Raw genomic sequence first — 24,479 nt, 5'->3', positions numbered from 1 at the left:
AGTTGGAAAATATGGCCTTGGTGATAGAAATGACACCAGAAATTGAATGATAGAATTTTTCAAGACCAACGACTTCTTTGCAATTATCTTTTTACAAACAACATAAATGGCAACTATACATGTAGAACTCACCAGATGAAATACACAGGAATCAAATTGACTACATTTGGAAGCAGACAATGGAAAAGCTCAGTATCGTCAGTCAGAAAAAGACCTGGGGCCATCTGTGGAACAGACCATCCATTGCTCATATGCAAGTTCAAGTTGAAGCTGAAGAAATTAGAAGAAGTCTCCACGAGCCAAAGTATGACCTTTAGTATGTTCCACTTGAATTTGGAAAGCATTTATAGAATAGATTTGATGCATTGAATACTGATGACTGAAGATCAGATGTGTTGTGGAATGACATCAAGGACATCATTCAAGAAGAAAGTAAGAGGTCATTAAAAAAGAAAGAAAAGACCAAAATGGATGTCAGAAGAGACTTTCAAACTTGCTATTGAATGTAGACTAGTTAAAGAGAGTGGAAGAAATGATGAAGGGTGGCTTGAGAAGACAAAGCAAAGTATTATAATGAATTGTGCAAAGACCTGGAGTTAGAAATCCAGAAGGGAAGAACAGAGTCAGCGTTTCTCAAGCTGAAATAACTGAAGACAAAATTCAAGGCTCAAGTTGGAATACTGAAGAATTTTACAGGGAAAATTTTGAAGGATGCAGGATGCATCAAAAGAAGATGGAAGAAGCATACAGTCATTGTACCAAAAATAGTTAGTCAACGTTCAATCTTTTCAGTAGGCAGCATCTGATCAGGAATTGATGGTACTGAAGGAAGAAGTCCAGGCAGCACTGAAGGCGCTGGCAAAAAACAAGATTCCAGGAATTGATAGAATATCAATTGAGATGTTTCAACAAATGATTGCAGCACTGAAAGTGCTCACTTGTCTATGCCAAGAAATTTGGAAGACAGCTACCTGGCCAATCGATTGGAAGAGATCCATATTTGTACCTATTCCAAAGAAAGGTGTTACAACAGAATGTGGAAATTATCAGTTTTTTTTTTATCATTAATATTACGCACAAGTAAAATTTTGCTGAAGAGGAATAAAAAATGGTTGCAGCAGTACATTGGCAGGGAACTGCTAGAAATTCAAGCCAGATCCAGCAGAGGATGTGGAATGAAAGATATCATTGCTGATTTCAGGTGCATCTTGGCTGAAAGCAGAGAATACCAGAAGGATGTTTAAAACCTGTGTTTTATTGACTATGCAAATGCATTTGACAGCATGTATCATAGCAAAATATGGATAGCATTGCAAAGAATAGGAATTTGAGAATACTTAATTGTGCTCATGAGGAACCTGTACATAGACTAAGATGCAGTCCTTAAAACAGAACAAGGGGATACTGCATGGTTTAAAATAAGGAAAGGTGTGTATCAGGGTTGTATCCTTTCACCATACTTATTCAATCTGTATGCTGAGCAAATAATCTGAGAAGCACAACCATATGAAGAAGAAAGTGGTGTCAGGACTCGAGGAAGATTCTTCTGCAACCTGTGGTATGCAGATGACACAGACTTGCTTGTTGAAAGTGAAGGACTTAAAGCACTTATTGATGATCAAAGACTACAGAGTTCAATAAGGATCACACCTTAACACACACACACACACACAAAAAAAAAAACTCATAACTGGACCAATAAACACCACCACAATAAAGGGAGAAAAGATTGAATTTGTTAAGGATATCATTTTCTTTGGATCTACAATCAAAGACCATGGAAGCAGCAGTCAAGAAATCAAAGGACTCACTGCATTGAGCAAATCTGCAAAAGACCTCTTTAAAGTGTTAAAAAAAAACACAGATGTCACTTTAAAGACTAAGGTGCTCCTGACCCAAACCATGGCATTTTCAGTCCCCTCATATGCATGTGAAAGCTGGACAATGAATAAAGATGACTGAAGAAGAATTGATGTCTTTGAATTACAGTGTTGGCTAAGAATATTGAACATACAGTGGACTGCCAGAAGAATGGAAACCCTGGTAGCACAGTGGTTAAGAGCTATGGCTGGTAACCAAAAGGTTGGCAGTTTGAATACACCAGGTGCTTCTTGGAAACTCTGTGGGGCAGTTCTTCTCTGTCCTATAGGGTCGCTATGAGTCGGAATCGACTCAATGGCAACAGGTTTGTTTTTGCGTTTTTACCAGGATGAACAAATCTGTCTTGGAAGAAGACAAACAGAATGCTCCTTGGAAGCAAGGATGGCAAGACTTCGTCTCACATACTTTGGACATGTTATCAAAAGGGACCAGTCCCTGGAGAAGGACATCATGCTTGGTAGAGTAAATGGTCAGTGAAAAAGTAGAAGACCCTCAACAAGATGGATTACCACAGTGGCTACAACAATGGGCTCAAGCATAACAACAATTGTGAGGATGGCGCAGGACCAGGCAGTGTTTTGTTCTGTTGTACATAGGGCCGCTATGAGTTGGAACTGACTTGACAGCACCTAACAGCAACAACAACAGCAAATAGAAATACATATTTTAGTTATAATTTCTGTTGAAACTATTGTGGATCACTTCTTTTCTCTGATAACCACTCTTTGTTCTTTATAGTTTCTACCATCACCACAGATAGCCAGGATTTTTGATCTAGGGGGAAGGGGGGAGTCACAACTTATCAATCTCAGTGGATTTCAGCCCTTGGTGTTCCTTTCTGTGTGGTTGCAAATTCATTATTTACCATAACTTCTGCCATCAGACATGGTAGTGTGAAATATAATGATAATTCAATTTAATAAAGCCTTTTAATTTATTTCATAGTGCTCAGCATAACCTGATCCATTGTTGTTGTTATACAAATCTGTATAATTTTTTTTCCCTACTTAGAATTGTTTCTTTGGTATAATTTCTTAGATTTAATGGCTACTTTTAATAATTTGACTATATTGTCACAGTTATTACAAATATTTATGCACATTTTCTATTTAGAATTATTTCCTTAGTATATTTTCTTAAAATTACCGAAAGCTTTATGACTTTGTAAACAAATTGGTAATGAGCTTTTGAAATACCACCAATGTGTACCACTACTGAGTATATTGAAATTTCTGTTTTACTGAATTCTTGTATCTTATCCAAAGTCTCAGTTTACATTTTGTAGTGCAGAAATAAAATATAGTTAATAGTAATGCATATTAAAAAGAGCACACACTGTTATATGACCCTAAAATACAATACACAAATTTACATTTGCCATTATTACTTCAAAATTGTACTAAGATACAGATGGGCTTCTGTTTTAATGTAATATATACTATTAATACACCGTATAGCACACTTTTAATGTATAAAAAGAAAATATCATAGATGATTTTATAGACTTCTAATTCACATGACTAAACATGTTATTTTAATTTTTATCACTTTTTAAAATCTTTTATTGCTAATGATAGCTACAAGTTGCTTCTGTTTTTTAACTGATTTTTATATGACATCTGTGCACTCATTTTATTTTTATTAATTTCATCATTCTTACCCTTTTTCTTCTCACAGCTATTATATTTTTCTTTTTTATAATCTTTTAAATTATTTTAGAGTTATTCAGTTTTGAAGTTTTGCTGTCAGGTAAATAATGGAATTCTAGCTCAGCTTTAATCTGAATTTATTCTCTTATGAATACAATATAATGCTCTTTTTTCTTTTATTTAATAGATATTTATAGTATTTGTGAATTATTTCTTCATGTTATTTGTCCATTAGACTACTGTTTTAAAGTGTTTTGCTTTGATGACTTGTATATCTGGAATTGTTTTTCATTTGTAATATGAAGGCTGCAAAAACATAGCTGGACAGAGATGGTCTGCAATTGCTTTCTCTTTACAGTATTGTGGTACCTCTTCTCTCCTCCATTTATTAATAGAGAAGACTGAGGTCAAACTGACATATTTTTCCATTGTAGGTAACTCATGATTTTATTTTGCTTGGATATTTATAGGATTCTTTCTTTACTGAAAAATGTTAAAACGTCACCGGAATGAATCTATATGTACATCTCTTCATCAGTTTTGCATGAGACAAGTGGGCAATTTCCAGATTAATGTATTTTTTAGTTTAGGGTTTTCCTTCCCAGTTTTATTGCTTTTTCTCCATCTATTTCAATCACTCCGATGAAATCATCTGTTATTAGTTGATTCCCACAATGTGCTCATATCTATGTCCTGCTCCACGATTCCATATCTTTATAACTTGTTCTTTAATCTATTATTAGAGACTTTCCTTTTCTTACCTGTGAAACTAAACACCACAAAACATTTAAAGACCAAGGTTTCATTTTAACACCGTTCTAAGCCTTCCTTTTCGGCCACTGTTGTCTTTTCTACCCTAGCATTTTAAATTTGATTTGCTCAGAACCCAATGAAATCCAGATTAGATCACCTCAGTTTTCTCATTGCCTGCAGACCATTGATTCAATTTTGTCATTTCTTAGACTACTTTCCCATTAAGTTGATTTTGCTTTGATCTTTCTTGGTATTTAATCTCCTTAACTTTCTTTTCCAAATCATCAGTCTTCGCCCTCTATCTTGCCATAATTTAGGTAGATAACATATTCTCATTTATTATATATATATATATATATATAATTTGTGCTGAATGTTTTTCTGAACATTTTTTCAAGAGCTTATGGAATTGAAACCTTATTCTCACATTGTTTCCTGCTCCCTGTGCAATTGTGTTCACCATTTAAACCATTAATTTAAAAAATTTAACAGGAATAGACATTACCTACAAAGCCTAAAATAAAAGATCAATGAGGCAAACATTTTATTGCTTATTTCATATTTTATCTTTTTTATTGTACTGTTTTCCATTTGAACATGTCAGATCAATGTGTGTTAAAAATCTTACTGCAGAGGCAAATCCCTGTTAGACTGATACTTCTCCAAAAGCTAGTAAAAATTATAAGTAGTTAAAAGAGATATGACAATAACAAGGACTTGCGGAATAGTAAACTTCTGGCTTAACCTCCAAATGAGCTGACAAAAACCAAACAGTTACATGACACAAAAAGGACTTAGGTAGTAAGGAATTATCTATGAGATAGACACATTGTATGATGCAATAGTGCGATGCTGATGAAAACCAGACACCTCACTTCCGTTATTCTTCTTGCTTACTTCTCGAGTAAGATACGCTTTAGATTTAAAGTGATATAAAAGAGATGTAGGACGTCTACAAAGTTCACACTGGGTAAAGAGCTTTTAAGATATTTCCTTAAGTAAATATACATTCTTTGCCCTGGAAAAATTAAAATCAAAGCTATAAGGAGAAGTTTTTACCAATAATATCAAAGAACTACTGTTTGTCTCACGGTAACTGAAAAAAGGAAATATATATCTATGTGTGTGTATAAAAATACACATGCGAAGAAATGAGATTGAGAATGTCAGTTGAGAAAATGTCTTCTCTCTACTTGTTATCTCTGTTATGTGAAATTAGTAGGAAAAAAATGATTAATTAATCTGGATTTCAATTCTCTTATTTCCAGAATGGGGAAAAGAGTACACCCAACTTATCATGCAGGGTATATGCTAAGATAAATTAAAATCCATTTCAAAATTAGATTTAAAATATTTACCATATCAGGTACTACATATTTGAATATTGCTCAAATTTTAAATTGTTGAAACTTTCAAGCACCAAAATTTTACTTTATACTTTGAACAACAATTTCTGAAGACTGTTTTTCTAATTTATTTAAAAATTCTGAGGCTATTATCCCAAAATATTTGGTTATCCTGAGAGCAAAGTATCCAGGAACAGAATTCATTTTTAATAACTTACAGAATTTTCTTGCACATTTTGCCCCTCCCCCCAAAAAATCAAACTCATTGCTGTTGCATCGATTCCAACTCATGGTGACTGTATAGAACAAATTAGAACTGCCTCATAGGGTTTCCAAAGAGCAGCTGGTGGATCAGAAGTGCCAACCTTGTTAGCAACCATAGTTCTTAACAGCTATGCCACCAAGGCTCTGGTATATTTTGCCCAGTGTAGTTTTTTTTTTAGTTATATAGCATTAATGTATTTTCTCAGGCATTTGTCAACATGTAATTGTTTTCAATTGTATTAAATCAAGTTTTTGGAGTAATTTGAATAAAATTGTTATATTGTAATTAAAAAGTTAACTTTAATGGCCTACATGTAAACAATTCAAAGGAATCATAGTGTATCATTATTCCTTAGATAAGCACTTTCTAATTGACTAGCACATTGACAAATGTGCTGTCTACATTCGGGCAGTTCCTCAAGGTGTAAAAAGAAAGTCATCTTTCCTGACTAGTTTAGAAATTCACTTATTAAACTGATGGAGTCGAAGATATGTGACGTAACCTTTACTGCTAACAATCAAACATTAAAAGCACAAGCAAAATGGCCAAGATTCTATAACCTTATTAAATGATCTATTTAGTCCAAAACGTGTTGGCTTTGGTCAGTGCTTTTAAGATTCACATTAAAAGCGTATGAAGTGCAGAGAAAAAGGCAGTGGAAATCAAATACAGACTATGCCCAAGGCGTTTGTTTTGGACAACCAGGATTATTATGGCGAATCACTGGCATCACTAGGTTTTAAATGGAGTGTTTGCGTGTGTTGCAAAGCAATGTAACATTCTATATAAGCCAGTTCTGTAGGGGAATAGCGTTTGTTTTAAAGATATCTGAGAGAAAAGAAAATAAACAAACAACAAGAAAAAATTACATTCTTATTCATACGTATAGCTGGAATCTTGTCAATTTCAGATTTTTACATTGCAAAAATTTTGGGAGAAATTAAGATTTAAAATATTGGCATACAAGTCACCCAACCAATAACTAGTGAAGTTTTATGAGGAAAAAACAACAACAGTATTTTGGAGATTCATGTCTCTTCTTTTCATATTAAGATTTTTCAAACATTCGAACAATATTAAGAGAATATCGATTCATATGATAAATTAGGAAGATAGCATGGGAATTGTGTCTTCATTCATTTATTCAAAATTTAGTCAGTGAATATTTTTAAACAACTTATAAGTGCCCTAGGCACTTGAGAAATAGCTATTTTTAAATAAACTTTATATTTTATGGAAGTTTTAGGTTTACAGAAAAATTTCACAAAAAAGTATAAAGTTCTCATATACCTCCTCTAGACATTATTTTTAAATCTTCATGAAATTTAAAGGTAAATTCTTGCTTGCTCCCAAATTTCGAAGCTATACCATTAATATTTTTTTCAAAATTAATAATGTTATTTCCATGTTTACTCTTTCTTGAAATCAGATGATAAACCTGATGATTAATTGAAGTATTTTCACAAAATTTTGTAGTGCTATGAAAAATAAAACAGTGATATGGGTGGGGGAGAGGGTTGGAATGGGTAGGAAGGGGGAGTCTTGTAGATGACACCAAGTCTGGGTGCTATTTGACAAGAGGGAGTCACCCATCGGAAGGCTTGAAGGAAGACCATTTCTTGTCAAAAAACATATTGACAAGATCATATTTGGCATATTAAGGAACAAAAAGAAGTGAGGCACAGCATAAAAAGTGTTTAGGCAATCATTCTGTATGCGAACTAAGTGAATAGTTTGGGATGTAATTAATTTACAAGGATGGCATGGCCCAGATCATGGAGACAATTGCAGCCATATTTACTAATGAAGGTTTTATTGTAAGTACAGTTGTTGTTAGTTGCCATCCAGTCAATTTTGACTCGTATGTTACAGAGTAGAATAGCTTCATAGAGTGTTCTTAGCTGTAATTTTTGTGGAATAAGATCACCAGGACTTTTCTTGCATCATACCACTGGATGGGTTCAAACTGAAATGGATTGGGTTAGCAGTTGAGCACAAACCAACTAGGGACCTGTAACCACCACTCACTTGTCATTTCAGCAAAACATTCAGACTAAGACAGACTAGGAAGAAGGACCTGGTGGTCTCCTCCTGAAAAAATTGGCCCATGGACACCTTGTGAATAGCAACAGAACATTGTCTGATATAATGCTGGAAGATGAGCACCACAGGTTGGAAGACCCTGAAAATATGACACCTAAAGTCGAGTTGACCTTAATGACGTGGATGGAGTCAAGCTTTTGGAATCTTCATTTGCTGATGTGCCCTGACACAGGATGGATACAAATATCCATTAATAATCAGAATGTGCAAAGTATGAAATATGAACCTAGGAAAATTGGAAGTCATCAAAAATGAAATGGAATGCATGAAGATTGATTTCCTAAGCATTAAAAGCATTAGTGAACTGAAATGGACTGGTATTGGCCATTTTGAATCAGACAAGCATATGCTCTACTATGCTGGGAATGACAAATGGAAGAGGAATGGCACCACATTCATTGTCAAAAAGAACATTTCAAGATCTATCCTGAAGGGCAACTCTGTCAGTGATAGGATAATATCAGATTTACCCACCAAGCCTTAAGGCCGAAGATGAAGAAATTGAAGATTTTTTACCAACTTCTGCAGTCTGAAATTGATCAAACGTGCAATCAAGATATACTTATAATTACTGGTGATTGGAATTCAAAAGTTGGAAATAAAGAAGAAGGATTAGTAGTTGGAAAATACAGCCTTGGTGACAGAAATGATGCCAGAGATTACATGATAGAATTTTGCAAGACAGACGACTCCTTCATTGTGGACACTTTTTTCAAAAACATAAATGCTGACCATACAAGTGGACCTCACCAGACAGAATACACAGGAATCAAATCGACTACTTATGTGGAAAGAGACAACAGAAAAGCTCAATATCATTAGTCAGAACAAGGCTAGGGGCACACTGAGGGACAGACCATCAGTTGCTCATACAAATTCAAGTTGAAGCTGAAGAATATTAGAGCAGTTCCATGAGAGCCAAAATATGACCTCGAGTATATCCCACCTAAATTTAGAGACCTTCTCAAAAACAGATTTGACTCATTGAACAGTAACGACCAAAGGCCAGACAAGTTGTGGAATGACATCAAGGATGTCATACATGAAGAAAGCAAGAGGTCACTAAAAAGACAAGGAAGAAAGAAAAGACCAAAATAGATGTCAGAAGAGACCCTGACGCTCATTCTTGAATGCAGACTAACTAAAGCAAATGGAAAAAATGATGAAGTCAAAGAGGTGAACAGAAGACTTCAGAAAAGGGCAGCTTGAGAAAACAAAGGAAAGTATTATAATGAAATGTGCAAAGACCTAGGGTTAGAAAACCAAAAGGAAAGAATATCTGTGGCATTCTCAAGCTGAAAGAACTGAAGAGAAAATTTAAACCTCAAGTTGCAATTTTGAAGGATTCTATGGGTAAAATATTGAACAATGCAGGAAGCATCAAAAGAAGATGGAAGGAATACACAGAGTCACTGTCAGAAAAAAGAATTGGACGATGTTTAACCATTTCAGGAGGTAGCATATGATCAAGAACCAATGGTACTGAAGGAAGAAGTGCAAGCTGCACTGAAGACATTGGTGAAAAACAAGGCTCCAGAAATTGGCAGAATACCAACTGAGATATTTCAACAAACGGATGCAGCACTGGAAGTGCTCACTCATCTATGCCAAGAAATTTGGAAGACAGCTACCTGGCCAATCGATTGGAAGAGATCCATATTTGTGCCCATTCCAAAGAAAGGTGATCCACTAGAATGCAGAAAGTATTGAATAATATCATTAATATCACCTACAAATAAAATTTTGCTGAAGAGAATTAAAAAATGGTTGCAGGACTTCTGGCCAACATGGCACCATAGACAGAAGCATTACACCATCCCCCCACAGAAAAGACTCGAAAAACTAAGTAAAACAGAGACAAACGTCACTCCTGGAACCGGAAGTGTCAAATGAAGAGATAAAGAACTCAGCCAAGCACCAAATGGAATAAGAAACTGACAGAGACAGAGCAAGGAGAGATACATGCAGAGATTCCCTATCAGTTAACGCAGCACGGGTTCACCATCTTGGACTTCTTTTAGAGATGGGTGGACAGGGAGCATGGGGAAAGCAGCTCTGGAGAGCTCCCAGCAGGAGACAGAGCACCTGGTAACCAACTATACACACTTTTCTACCCCCCATCCTCTCCTTGCTTCTCTGCCTCCCCGCTTCCTGGCTGGCAGCAGTGGTTCCATGGGCTGGGAAGTACAGCATCTGTGCCACTTGGATTTGCCCCAGGCACATCGGAGGTTGGTGGACAGGGAGTACAGCAAAGCAGCTTCATGAAGTTCCCAGCAGGAGACAGAGCACCTGGTAAGGAGGGATATACACTTTCCTAACCCCCACTCTTCTTCTCCCCTCCCTCCTTGGCCTCCTCTGCTTCTCACTTGACACAGTCCCTTGGCCCAGAGGCAACTGCTTTGGCCCTGGGGCCACTTGGATTCACCCCACCCACACTGACTGGCTACCTGAGTGCCACTTTACCGCTAGGGTTTCTGTGGATATTCAGGGACTCAGTAAATGTCTCTGCCATACAGTCTCACCAGGATTGCTATTTTGGAGGTATTTCTCTCCCTTGTTTGTGTTTTTATGAGTAGTTTCTGGGTTGTTCAATTAGAACATGACTAACCATCATAAAAAAAAAAAAAAAAACATTATACAGAGCTAAAATTGAAATACATGTTTTTCAGTCATAAATAAACTATTTTATGGTTTAGGGCTCAAATGATATTCTAATACTGAAAAGAAATGAGTGCTGTGAAATCTTGTTTTTAAGTAATTCAAGGATATTATGCAATTATGCAATTAGCATAATAAATGCAATTATATAATTAGCATATTTAATTACAGCATTGGCATAATAAAATAATTATATAGCTTAGTATGTCCACAACAGCTCCCCCATATCAAAAATATGTATGTTTCCTTTCCCCTAGAATATAAAATATTTCCTTTTGTTCCATGGATATGTAAATCATTGTGCCATCATTCTCATAAATGTCATGTGAGAAGTCTACCACTTATTTTGAAACATTAAAAAGGAAATTAGAGATTGATTTTGACAAGAACATGAAAAGTAGTTGGAGGTAATTATTTGCTGTAATTCCTGATTATTATAGTGTCATATTAACATATCATAATAAATAATGTATATATTTTATATCACTATCCATAGATATAAAATTGTGTCATTTATTTAAAATTTGAAAAAGTCAGTATTTGAAATTTAAATATTAAGCATCTGTGACATTACTTTTAAGTGGAAAAACTGCAAAGATCAGTGGTTCCAGGACTTCCGCTCTTAAAAATGGAGGAAGAAATACAAGGCAAATTTACAGAAATCTGACAAAATTACATCATAGTTAATAAATCAACATGACAAATGATTCCTTCCACATAAAATTACATTGCACACTGACAACAGGAAGAAAAACAACAAACTAAAAATAGGAAAACACATAGTAAATTACAAGTTTAGTTAACTCATTACTTTTAACTTCTCATATTATATTATCTATTTCTATTAGCTAGTTAATTTATTGAAAATACAGGTATCTCCTGGTTTTGAAAGTTTGCTTTATGCCACTTTGCTTTTACAGAAGACCTGCATTAGTACTTATTTTTGCTAACTGAAAGAAATCTGAAGAGGATTTTCACTTTTATGAAAAAAGTCAAAAAGCAGAAATAGCATTCAGCATTTGTTTTGCATCAAGCCATTAACGAGGAAGCATGCATGCTGAGCTGGCTGTGTGTTTATTATATTGTTCCTGCTTTTACATTGTGTTAGGGTAATTTTTTTTTTTTTTTTTTTTTTGGTTTTCTGTGTTATTTAGTATGATTTTGTAAGTTATTCTTAGGGTCTGGGAAGGCTCAGAAATTTTTCCCATATAAATTAATGGCAATTGCTTCTCTTTATGCCATTTTTGCTTATGAAAGTTTTCATAGGAATGCTCTAATTTTCGGTGGCAGGGGAAACCTGTGTGTCTTCTCTTTGCTTTTTTTCTCTTCTTGAAAAATGGATGAAATGTGAATTGCTATCTATGCAATCATATACACTGATTAAATAAAAATAAAGATTATTTTGGAAGAAACTAAAAATAATTTTAAGACTTACTAGAAGCAACTGAAGGATACCTGGATTTAAAATTAAGGCTTTAGCTTTATGGAAGATGTCCTAACCTATTACAAGTATTTTAAAAGAGGAGGGCACAATGAACCTCAGAAAGGTGGAGTTATATCATTTAATGCGCACATTCAAATCATACAGCAGAAATCAGTACTCCTCTTGCTCTTGGTCAGTGGTACATAGAGTACTTTCATCTTCTTTTATAAATACTGCAGAACAATCTTTACATCCGTTTGTACTTTTGTAAGTGGAACAGAAGAATTGCTTGTTGTTGTTGTTGTTGTTAGGTGCTGTTGAGTCAGTTCCAACTCATGGCAACCCTCTGTACAACAGAGCGAAACACTGCCCGGTCCTGCTCATCCTCACAATCATTGTTATGCTTGAGCCCATTGCTGCAGCCACTGTGTCAGTACATCTCGTTGAGGGTCTTCCTCTTTTTTGCTGACCCTCTACTTTACCAAACATGATGTCCTTCTCCAGGGACTGGCCCCTCCTGATAACATGTGCAAAGTATACGAGATGTAATCTTGCCATTTTTGCTTCTAAGGAGGATTCTGGTTATATATTTAAATAACTGCTCAGCAGCCCCGAATTCCATCAGGCACCTTAATTTCTCTGAAAGCTAATTTCACCATGCCACTATCATGTGTTGGAACTGCCTGTAGAAAGGAAAATTCACTGCATTCATCTGGCGGGGCGGGGCGGGGGGGGGAACACACTTGATATTCAAAAATTATTAGCTATGCAGACATAAATGATTTTGATATATAGAAAATGATATTGCTGATTAAATTTTAGTACCTGATATCATTTTCGAAAGAAATACTAGCAAAAGCCAAGTAATGATAAAAATAACTAAAGGGTCTAAAGAAATACCGATATATACATAACTGTTTACCAGCTAATTTGCCTTTTCAGCAACATATAGAAAGATGTTTTGAAATGTAAATTATTGTGTTATAATGACTGCTTAACTCTATAATGCAATTATAATCAACTTTAGAAAGTAACATTTTTCTGTAGTTTTAATACTGAGCACACTGTAGACCAGAACAATATTATTAAATATGTAATTTTAAATATACATTTACAACAATATGGAAACCCTGGTGGTGTAGTGGTTAAGTGCTATGGCTGCTAACCAAAAGGTTGGCAGTTCAAATCTACCAGGTGCTCCTTGGAAACTCTATGGGGCAGTTCTACTCTGTCCTATAAGGTCAAATGAGTCAGAACCAGCTCGATGGCAACAGGTTTAGTTTTTTTTTTTTTCATACAATACTTCTTAAAAGCTCTGATGGAGTTATTTTTGTCTAAAAATCATTCTTTCCTCCCTTCCCTCCCACCCTCCATGTCTTCCTTACCAATATTTTTTTTCTTTAAGTAGTTATCCAGTTATCATTTTTTTACATACTTTTCCTCCTCGAAAATCCAACATATAAAAAAACCCACCATAACTTCTACTCTTTTTTTTTTATGTCTCAGTTGTTATTGCTTTGTCTTATCTTCTCTCCTGAGAATTACTTTCTCCAGCATAAAAATAGCTTCTGTCTCTCTCTTTCTTTATTTTGAGTCAGAGACATCATTTTAAGCAGTTTCTCAACATTTCCAAGAATCAGTATCACTGCCTTAGTTCGACTGTGATACATATTTAATTTCAGAAGGTATCAAAATAGAAATGGAAGGTTTGCTTTACATAGTGTGTCAGTACCTATTGATTGTTTAAACCTGTCTTTTAGCATTGCATTAAAAATGATTTTTAGAGGCATATGAAAACCAAGGGACAGAGTGTCACGATCTTTGGCAATATCTGTCATAATTGTGGCAGTAAGAGTGGTGATATATTTGTTAATCCTGTGTTAAATGGGAGTCACTGTTTTGAAAACTAATACATCTTGACGTTATGTCATTTCTTAGAACTGTATTGTCCAGTATAGTAACCACTAGGCACATGTGGGTACTGAAGTTTATATTTAAATTAATCAACATTAAGTACAATTAAAAATTTAATTGCTGAATCTCATTAATCATATTTCACTCTTCAATAGTTACATGTAGCTAGTACCTACCTCATTGGACAGCTCAGAGATATAGAATATTCCTATAACAACAGAAATTTTTATCTGACAGTGCAGTCTTAGAAATTAATTTACACCTCAGTTTTATTGATCTATAATTGATTGGCTCCATAGTTTCAAATAAATTTTTTTAACCATAAGCTTCTTAAAGATAAATACTACATATTCTGATTTCTTATTTTCTGTAGTTACCTTCCTTTTCTTCTCCCCTATCAAGTGACAGGATTTATGATGGATATCTCTACCTTCCATAGATATTGACTAAATCTGTGAAAATTTATGTTTCTCAGAAGGAAAATGCTAGCAGTATTTCAAGTCAAAATGATGGTAACATTTATTATTATACCCTCATTTAGGGTATAATAAAAATCTGCCAAAGAATGTTTTAAAAGTAACCTATGAATTGATAATACATGGAATGAAAACATATACTACATCAGAGAAATGCAGTTGGTATGTTGAACTCTATTTGCATAATTTATTTAGGAAAAAGTCAAATATTTAAATTTTAATGTATCCATTCTTCATCTGATAAGTATTTCACAACTATTCCTTATTTTAGCTTCTGGCAAATTTTTCATGGTGAGCCAGAAAATACTGTTGCATTTAAGGTCTAACATTTTCTTTTGTAGGTTCCTTCATCCTGGTATTATGTGAAAATTTTCATTTTTAGCTCACCTAGATACTATTTAAATAAATCATCTTGAGGAACTTCCAGCATGAATTTTTTTTTTTTTACCTAGGAGATGAAAAATATTCAGAGCAAAACCTATGCAGTTAACACCTGCTTTTCCAGTTAAGGACTCTTGATCTTCCTTGTTTCATTTAATTTTTAAATTTATAAGTTTGTTTACTGTAAAATATTTATTGAGTATCTATCTTGTCAATTACACACCAATACTTATTTCATTGCCATAGATTAATTTATTTTCTAAAAGTTTTAAAAGTAGATTCGTGTAGTAACCAAACCAGTTGCTGCTGAGTCAATTCTCATCTGCTCAATATTCTATTTCATAGCAAAAGAATAATGTATATATTGTATTGTCGTATATAGAAATTGATAAGAGAAACTTTCTATTCTTCTTTATGAATAAAGTAAAAAAAAATGAAATTGGATAGAACCTGGTCATAAGTGAATTTGTGTTTTCAAAACAAGGATTACTTAATAAATAAGCTTCCAATCAAGGCTTTTGATACAATTCAGTTTTCACACACCCACATTATGTTACCCCCAAACAAAATCAGCAGGGTAGTAAATTTTATTTTGGCTGCAAAATGCATGAAATAGGAGGTTACTCATTACTTTGTCCAAATCTACATGTTTTTTTCTTTTTTTCATTATCTGGAAATGGCTCGCCATTCTTTTCCCTGTTTCCCCTCCCCCCCATGAAAGAAATATTTATTATGCTAGTTTGCTGTATACCTGTCCTTCTCCTCTTCTGCTCTCTATGACGAAAAAACCCCTCCCAGTCTCCAGTGCACTCTGGATGCTGCATAGGTCTGGCCAATGGAAAGCATTTGTGGAAAAGAGCAGAGACCAAGATCTGCTCCCTCTCTCTGCTCACTATGGCATGTTAGGCAATGGTTCGACCACTCACGCCATGGCCCCAGCCCTTGTCATGTGGCCCCCATTTTGTGTTCTCTTAACTTCTGTTGTTCCTCCAGGCCTATGGATAATAGGCGCTTCCTGCTGTTGCTAATCTCTGGGTTTCCTTCTAAGCTCTCACATCACATGAAGTCAATTTCTTGTATTTCTCCATAATGACATCCTTTGGGTAGTTTCTGCCTTCTTTCCTGAACCATTTGTGATACATTTAGTCACTATTTATGCTGTGTCAGAAAATGTATTTAATTTGAATGCAGGAAATGGCACATTCATTTTTGTTAGCATTTACACTATCATTTATATAACAATTAAATATTGTCTAAAATAGATAAATACTGTTTTTACAAACAGCCATATGTTTGTTTTTAAAGGATATGTTATTTGAAAGCATATGTAAGATACTCAGAGTAACTCTGAAGATAAGCAAAATCGGTTTCTTTAAAGGTAGATACTGGGAATATATCATTTCTTGAAATGAACAATTCTCTGTACTATATGTAATATAGTACTGTAATTTCAGGCCAAAGGGCACTATAAGGGGGTTTTTCCAGGCAAAGACACCCTCCCATGCAGTGATCCTTCCTGTCTAAGAGCTTCTAAGGTCAAGTAAGCTTGTGAAATGCAGATAATTTCCTCTTTTGGGGATTAATAATGAATTAATTAAAAAGTGATATTTTTGATCATGAACTCCATGCCATTAAAACATACAGGTGGTCTCAGAATCCCTAAAGGCAGAATCTAAGACAAGTGATACAATGGCAGAGATACCTCAGGTGAATAGGATTGAAAAGTAGGGCAGGACCTGAATGATAAGCTAAGAAGATTGTGTTCTCACTTCAGCTCAATCTCCAGAGAGGTCTGGAGGCAAGGGAGGGAACATTTTGTATCTTCATATGGGAAAGGCATTGGCTCCAGACTACTCTCAGAGGGAGGTATGAAACCTTCCTGGGGAGTGAGGTAAAGTTCCTGTTCAACCCAGAGCAATTCTCAGAGAAGGGGCAGCAGTGAACTGTTAACAACTAACACTCATAGTAGCTGTGTGATGGGTATATCGACACAATAAACATGATCTGAGTAGGGCACCAACAATGTCCCTTCATTCTAACTCTTTCAGCACTCAGATATACTTGTTTTTCACAGTGACTTTTCATGATCCAAGACAGGTTTTCTAGGATTCTGTTGGTCAAGGATCCAGGAAAACTTAGAAGAGGAAAATTAGTGAGGTGAACTATAGTTCCCACTGCTACAGCTGGTCCCAAAGTCATTACTGATTACCATCATATCCTTCCCTTGCTACCCATTCCAGATTCACCTTCTCCTATTCTGTGTGGCTTGACTAGGGGAGGGACACAGACTTTAATCAGTGTGGAACCTGAGTACCTAGTCACCATGCCCTTATAAAGATTGATTGCTTTAAGGCCCATTTACAGTTTAAACTGGGCATAGGAGTACCAAGCAGGGCTTCAAACCCATTTGAGCTGGTTCAGTCATGGATGACAAAGCAAAACCAGGACAGACACAAATTTTTACAATTGGGATGACCTGGAGTGACACTGAAATGAGAAAAATTATGGATCCAAGCCCTGGAAAGTGAGACTAGGAAGAGGTGTAGTGAGCCCTTCCAGGATCCTGATACAGGAGATTGGATTATTACCAGGACTGTGGAGAGTGACACACATTCAAATGGGTTGATCACCATCTTTGAATGGGGCACCGCTGTTCCTGTCTCTGTTCAAAACCTGACAGGCAAGAGATTTGGTTGCTATGCAATGTATATGCTACCCTTGTTCCTAAGAGGGAGATAAGGTTTCTAGCAGGGTTTTGACCCATAATTTTCCTGGTTTTTGTTCAGGTTCACCCAAATTTTAAAAATTCATGTTTGTTCTGATTTCACTTCCTCAGCCATGACTGAACTGAGGACTGGTTCAGAGCTCTGGTACCAAGAGATAACCCACTTGTCTGTTTTACTGGCAAATGTATTTATTCATACCCTTATTATGTAGCAGCACTCCTACATCCTAGGCATGATGGCATGATCAAATGAGGGCAGTGTTTTCTTTTTACTGATGATCTGTTGGTTAAAAGAAGCCAAAGGGATGAAGTAGCAGCTGTAGCTCTAATTTTAATGGTACTCTTACTGTTTCTCCTGCTCCACAAATTCCTGATATTTCCCAGGAATCAGGTTCTCTAGTTCTGTAGAGTCCAAAGTTGCAAGGATAAAAAGTGTAAATTCCTGAAGTGGGCATTGGGAATGAAAGTAAAGAGGCTACTCTTAATTCTGCCACTTGAGTTTCAGAATTATGTGTTCTATCTGTTGAGACCATGACAATATATAACAGCTGTTGGTTTAAGAAATATAACACATCCTGAAAGATGATGCCTCTAAAAGTGTCTTCTCTAAGCTGGTTCCCCAGCTGCATGTGTACCCCTTGGTCTATGCAGATATTACATAGGATGAATATGGTAAATCAAATACTCCAGGAGCCCTTAGATAGTGGTGCTGGATGAACTATTATGGGAATTAAAGGCAAACCCAACCCAGGATATGTATTAATCCTAGTAGGGGTAAGCATTGCCCTTTTCAGGGGAAAAAGAGCCAAATGAAATCAACTTAACACCCATGTTAGTCAGTCTGCTTGAGAAAGTGTCAAAGATTCAGGCCTGTCCATCTGGGAAATAACCCCAATTCCTCTTCTCAGAACATGCTTCCATGGTAATTTGATTTCTATCCTTTTTTTTAAGATTAAAGCATTTGAATCAAGCCTAAGTGTTATGGATTGAATTGTTTCCCCAAAAATGTGTGTCAGCTTGGCTAGGTCATAATTCCCAGTATTTTATTCTTTTCCATTGAAGGAATGAGGGGCTACAGCAGCTGCCAATATTTTACCAACATGTAAAACCTGCACATAAAGTTAGCACAGTTTTAGTCAGAGACAAGAAATAGAGAAAAACAGAGCTTTGATGAAATAGTTTGGGCCAGGAGTCAAGGCCAACCTTATTTCAGCATACCCCTGGATTTTTCAGGTTCCATGAATAAATAAATATTCTTTCTGCTAAGGGTCAAGTTGTTTTTATTTTTCTTAAGCAGTGAAAGATTTTGACTGCTAAAATTTTTCTTATAGATGTTTTCTCTTTTCCCCCCTAAATATGGGTATTTAATTTAACTACATAGAATATAAGTCTCATTTTTTTCTAAGTAGAGTCTGTGTGTTATAGACGACCTTCATAAAATAGGTGCTTTTCTGATTGTATATCCATTAATTTTCAATAATATGTTAAGGAAACAACGTTGAAGTTGGAGGCCATAATTTGTCTGCTAAATTGTAGAGATAAATCAAGAATAAACATTTACTTCATATTTCGTTGATATTCTACAGGGATGGTGATCACTTACTGAGATTGTGACTAGACTGAAGAACCCATATCATGAATCATTATGAGCCAATTCTCTGCACAAATATTTAAATGCTGGCATGTTAAAATATAGTATATTTAACAAAAAAAAAGAAAGTCTCCTCTTGTGGAGAGAGTTCATAATTGAAATACATGAAAATTAAAGAGAATAAATAATTTCAATAGGAAGTCATAGCCAGAGCAATAGGCAAAATAGGGAAATAAAAGGCATTCAAATTGGTAAAGAAGATGTAAAACTATCCATATTTTCAGATGATATGACCTCATATATAGAAAATCCCAGAGACTCTACAAGAAAGCTACTGGAACTAATAGAAAGATATAGCAAAGTGGTGCGGTAAGATTACATACAAAAATCAGTCAGGTTCCTCTACACTAACCAAGAGAACTCCTAAACAATACCATTTACAATAGCCCCCAGAAGATAAAATACTTGGGAATAAACCTAACTATGGATATAAAAGACATACAAAGAAAATTACAGAACATTATTGTAAGAAAACAAAGACACCTGTATAAATGAAAAATATACCATGCTTGTGGATAGGAAGACTTAATATTGTGAAAATGGCAGTACTACCCAAAGCAATCTACAGATAAAATGCAATCCTGATCCAAATTCCAACAACATTCTTTAAGGAGATGGAAAAACTAATCACCAGCTTAATACAGAAAGAAAAGAGGCCCTGGATAAGTAAAGCATTATTGAAGAAGAAGAACAAAATAGGAGGCCTCACACCTTGATCTCAGAACCTACTGTGCAGCCATGGTAGTCAAAACAGCCTGGTACTGGTACAACAATAGACACATAGACCATTGGGGCAGAAATGAGAACCCAGAAGTAAATTCATCCACTTATGGACAGTTAATCTTTGACAAAGGGTCAAAATTCATTAAATGGGGAATAGATAGCCTCTTTAACTTATGGTATTGGCAAAACTGGATCTCATTTGCAAAAAAATAAAACAGGATCCGTACCTCACACCATACACAAAAACTAACTTCAGATGGATCAAAGACTTAAATTTAAAACCTAAAACCATAAAGATCATAGAAGAAAAAATAAAGACAAACCTAGGATGCCTGATTTATGGTATAAGTAGGCTATCAAACTTAAAAAAGTACAAATAGCAGAAGATAAACTAGATGAATGGTCCCTCCTGAAAATCAAATACTTATGCTCATCAAAAGAATTTTCCAAAAGAGTAAAAAGAGAACTCATGGACTAGGAAAAAAATTTTGGATACAACATATCTGACAAGGACCTAATGTCTAAAATTTATAGAAAACTCCAACAACAGAGCAACAAAAAGACAAACAACTCAATTAAAAAATGGGTAAAGGGCATGAACAGGCACTTCACCAGAGATAACATCCAAGCATCTAACAAATACATGAAGAGATTCCTGCAATTATTAGCCATTAGAGAAATGTAAATCAAAACTACAAGAAGATACCATCTGATACCAGTAATAATGGTATTGATAAAAAAAAAAAAAAAAAAGACAAACCAGAAAATGACAAATACTGGAGAGGCTGCGGGGAGACTGGAACTCTCATACACTGCTGTGGGAATGTAAAATGTTACAACCCTATGGAAAATGATATGGTGCTTCCTCCAAGAGCTAGAAATAGAAATACCATATGACCAAGCAATCCCACTGCTAGGTATGCATCTTAGAGAAATAAGAGTCATGGCACAAATAGACATATGTTCATTGCAAAATTATTTACAACAGCAAAGAGATGGAAACAGCCTAATTGCCCATCAACAGATGAATGGATAAACAAGCTGGGAATACTATACGCACAGTGGAATACTATACAACATCAAAGAATAGTGATGAACCTGTGAAACATTTCACAACATGGATGAATCTGAAGGATATTGCGCCGAGAAAAATAAGTCAATCACAAAAGGACAAATATTGTATGAGACCACTATTATAAAAAATCAAGAAAAGGTTTTCACACAAACAGAAACATTCTTTGATTGCTACCAGGGATTGGGTGGAGTGGGGGGGACCACTAACTAGGTAGTAGACACATACTAACTTTGGGGAAGGGAGAGATAATACACAATATGGGGGAAGTCACCACAACGTAATCAAGGTAAAGGAAGACACTGAAAATTATTCAAGAGTAAAAGGCGACAATGGTAAATATAATACATACACAAACCTGCAACAGCAGTGATGACAAACAATTTATGAGTAGATACACAGGTAAATATGTAATCTGAATGGGGGTGGGATAATGTACATCCACATACATATATGTGCATACATGCCAATGTATGCAGTAGCACACTCAGGGGACACAGTCATGAAAATTTCTTAGCTATAACCATACACCTCCTGGGACTGGGATACTGGGCTTGAGGGCCAGTATCTCAGGGGACATCTAGGTTAACTGGCATATCATAATCCATATAGAGAATATTCTACATCCTACCTTGGTGAGTAGTGACTGGGGTCTTAAAAGCTTGCAAGTGGCCATCTCTTCCTGTCTAGAGCAAAGAAAAGTGAAAAAAAAATCAAATACTCAAGGATGCAATTAGTCCAGAGGATTAATAGACCACATGAACCACAGATTCCACTAGCCTGAGACCAGAAGAGCTAAATGGTGCTCAGCCACCACTACCGATCACTCTGACCAGGACCACAATAGTAGGTCATGGACAGAGTGGGAGAGAAATGTAGAACAAAATTCAAACTAATAAATAAGACCAGACTTACTGACCTGATAGAGACTGGTAAAACCCCGAGACTGTGGCCCTTAGACGCCCTTCAAACTTGGAATTGAAATCACTCCTGGAGATCACACAACAGCCATACAGTAGACAGGCCTGTAAAATGAACATTAACACCAGTGAGGAATGTACACCTCAGAACAATCAACTATACAAGACCAAAAGGGCAGCATTTTCCCAAAAGCAAAGCTCAGAAGGATAGTAGAGGCAAGAAAGCTGGGCAAATGGACACAGGGGCCCAGGAAGGAGGGTGGAAGGCAGAGTACTGACACAGTCAGGGATTTGCAACCAATGTCGTGAAACCAACTATGTATAAATAGTTGAATGGGAAACTAGTTTGCCCTGTAAAGTTTCACCTAAACAATAATAAAATATTTTTTTTAAATGGATAAGATAGAATACAACATCATTTTTATAAATTTTTGATCAAAAATATAAGACTTCAAAGAAATTTCCTGCAGCTTAAATCTGCACTCACAGACTCCCAGGAATCCGCATTCATTCTCTTTACCATGGGGAGGAGTTTGAGAAGCCTTAGGATTGAAAACTCCTAATGGCTGATTCCAACTTCTGGTCCCTGAGTCCAGAGGACTGGAAAAGGGTGTAGTAGGCTGAGCAGGCCCCAGCCACCTGACTGTGCAGCATTTAATAAGAGAAACTCCCCAAAGGAAAGTCAGCTCAAAATTCAAAGGTAATCAATAAATATTTAAAGTACCCGGAAGCTACTCTTTATATGGCAGCGATCAATTTACTCCTCATGAAGTGAGCAAAACAGACATTGAACGGTTGTTACTAGTTTGAGTATCACCAATGTGGAGGTAAAGAGTACTCTGGAGAGAGTATTAAGAGGACTTAAACTAAGGAGTGAAACTAGATCAAGACGCTGAACTGACCAGGAGCTAAAAGGAACACATGGATTGGTGATTCCCAAACATCTGTCTCTGTGCAAAGTTGCAACTGATCTGCAGCGAAAAGGAAAAAATAAAGACATTCTGAGGAGTTTTTCATAAAGCTAATTTTGCCCCATATGGGAACTGTTACTAGAGATTAAAATGTTCTTTTTTTCATAAAATGAAAAATATTTTTAATAAGCTAAATTAAAAGGTGCAAACCCTAAAAAAAAAAAAAAAAAAAATTCGTGGTAGGATATGTGTTGGCCTGAGGTAGATACAGACTTTCAATACGTAAAATTAAGGAAAACAGATTTAATCTTTAAATTCAAAGACAAAATGAAAAAAGAGACACATGTCTACTATAGTAGTCATAAGTTAGAAAAATTAAAACTCTAACTATGAAATAATAATAATCCTTGGGACAATTTATAATCAAGTGATGAGTAAAAAATACTCAGAACTTTTTCCAAAATAAAAAAAATGAATAAGGCTGTTTCTGTATATGAAGATGCAAATATCTTTTGGCTGACCTTAGAAACAAGGGAATTTGACAACCTACCTTAGTGAGGAATCTTCTATTTGCAAATGAAAACAAAACGCAACTCAGACTTGTAGAAGAAATTAAAAGTGGGGAGAGAATTGTGTACCAAACTGATTTTAACATCACTCAGTGATAAGAAGCTCAAATGATTTCATTGGAGTGCCTTCTCTTTTCTTTGATCTCTCTGGACAGTTTTTTTTCCTGTGTGTCACTTTTTCCTACTTCAGCATTTTATTTTTTTCCAAATTTCAGAGAACACTATAATCAAAACTCTTGGCTTTATATGATCCAAGCTAGTATTTACAGCTGGAGAGGAAAAAAATAATTACCTTTTGAGAGATGTATATTAATCCTAGTAAGAAGTTTGTGTTTGGTCCTCCCTGAGTCATTTTAGGACCAATTATTATACCAAGGATGTTGTTGTTGTTGTTGTTGTTGTTAGGTGACTTTGAGTCGGTTCTGACTCATAGTGACCCTGTGTACAACGGCAAGAAACACTGCCCAGTTCTGCACCATCCTCACATGCATTGTTATAGTTGTAGCTACTGTGTCAATCCATGTCATTGAGGGTCTTCTTGTTTGTTCCAAGGACAGGAGATAATGTAAATAGCCCAGTGGCTGTAAAGATTCTCAGGTGGCGTGAATAAGGAGAAGGGAACCCATGATTGATAGCAAAGGCACAGGTAATTGGAAGAGAAGCACATTCCCCAAAAGAAAAAAGTAGAGTGCTATTAATGAAATAGGCACAAACAGTTAAGTGCTTGGCTACTAACTGAACAATTGGTGGTTTGAATCCATCCGGAGGAGCCTCAGAAGAAAGGCTTGGCAAACCACTTCTGAAAGATCACAGGCGTTCAAAACTCTATGGCGTGCAGTTCTACTCTGAAACGCATGGAGCCACCGTCAGTCAGTATAGATTTGACAGCTGCTGTTTTGGTTTTTATTAGCTGAATAAAGGGGAGGATTGATAGCAACTGACTACAACAACAGTGTAGAGCAGGCAGGGAAAAAAGTCTACTTCAGGTTTCACAATGGCCAATATACTTGCTGTGTGATGGATCTCTTTCACATGACCTCTCTCGTCATGGTCTTGTAA

Source organism: Elephas maximus, chromosome 9 (assembly GCF_024166365.1).
Source record: "Elephas maximus indicus isolate mEleMax1 chromosome 9, mEleMax1 primary haplotype, whole genome shotgun sequence".
NCBI classification, from domain to species: Eukaryota; Metazoa; Chordata; class Mammalia; order Proboscidea; family Elephantidae; genus Elephas; species Elephas maximus.
This window is presented reverse-complemented; position numbering follows the sequence as displayed.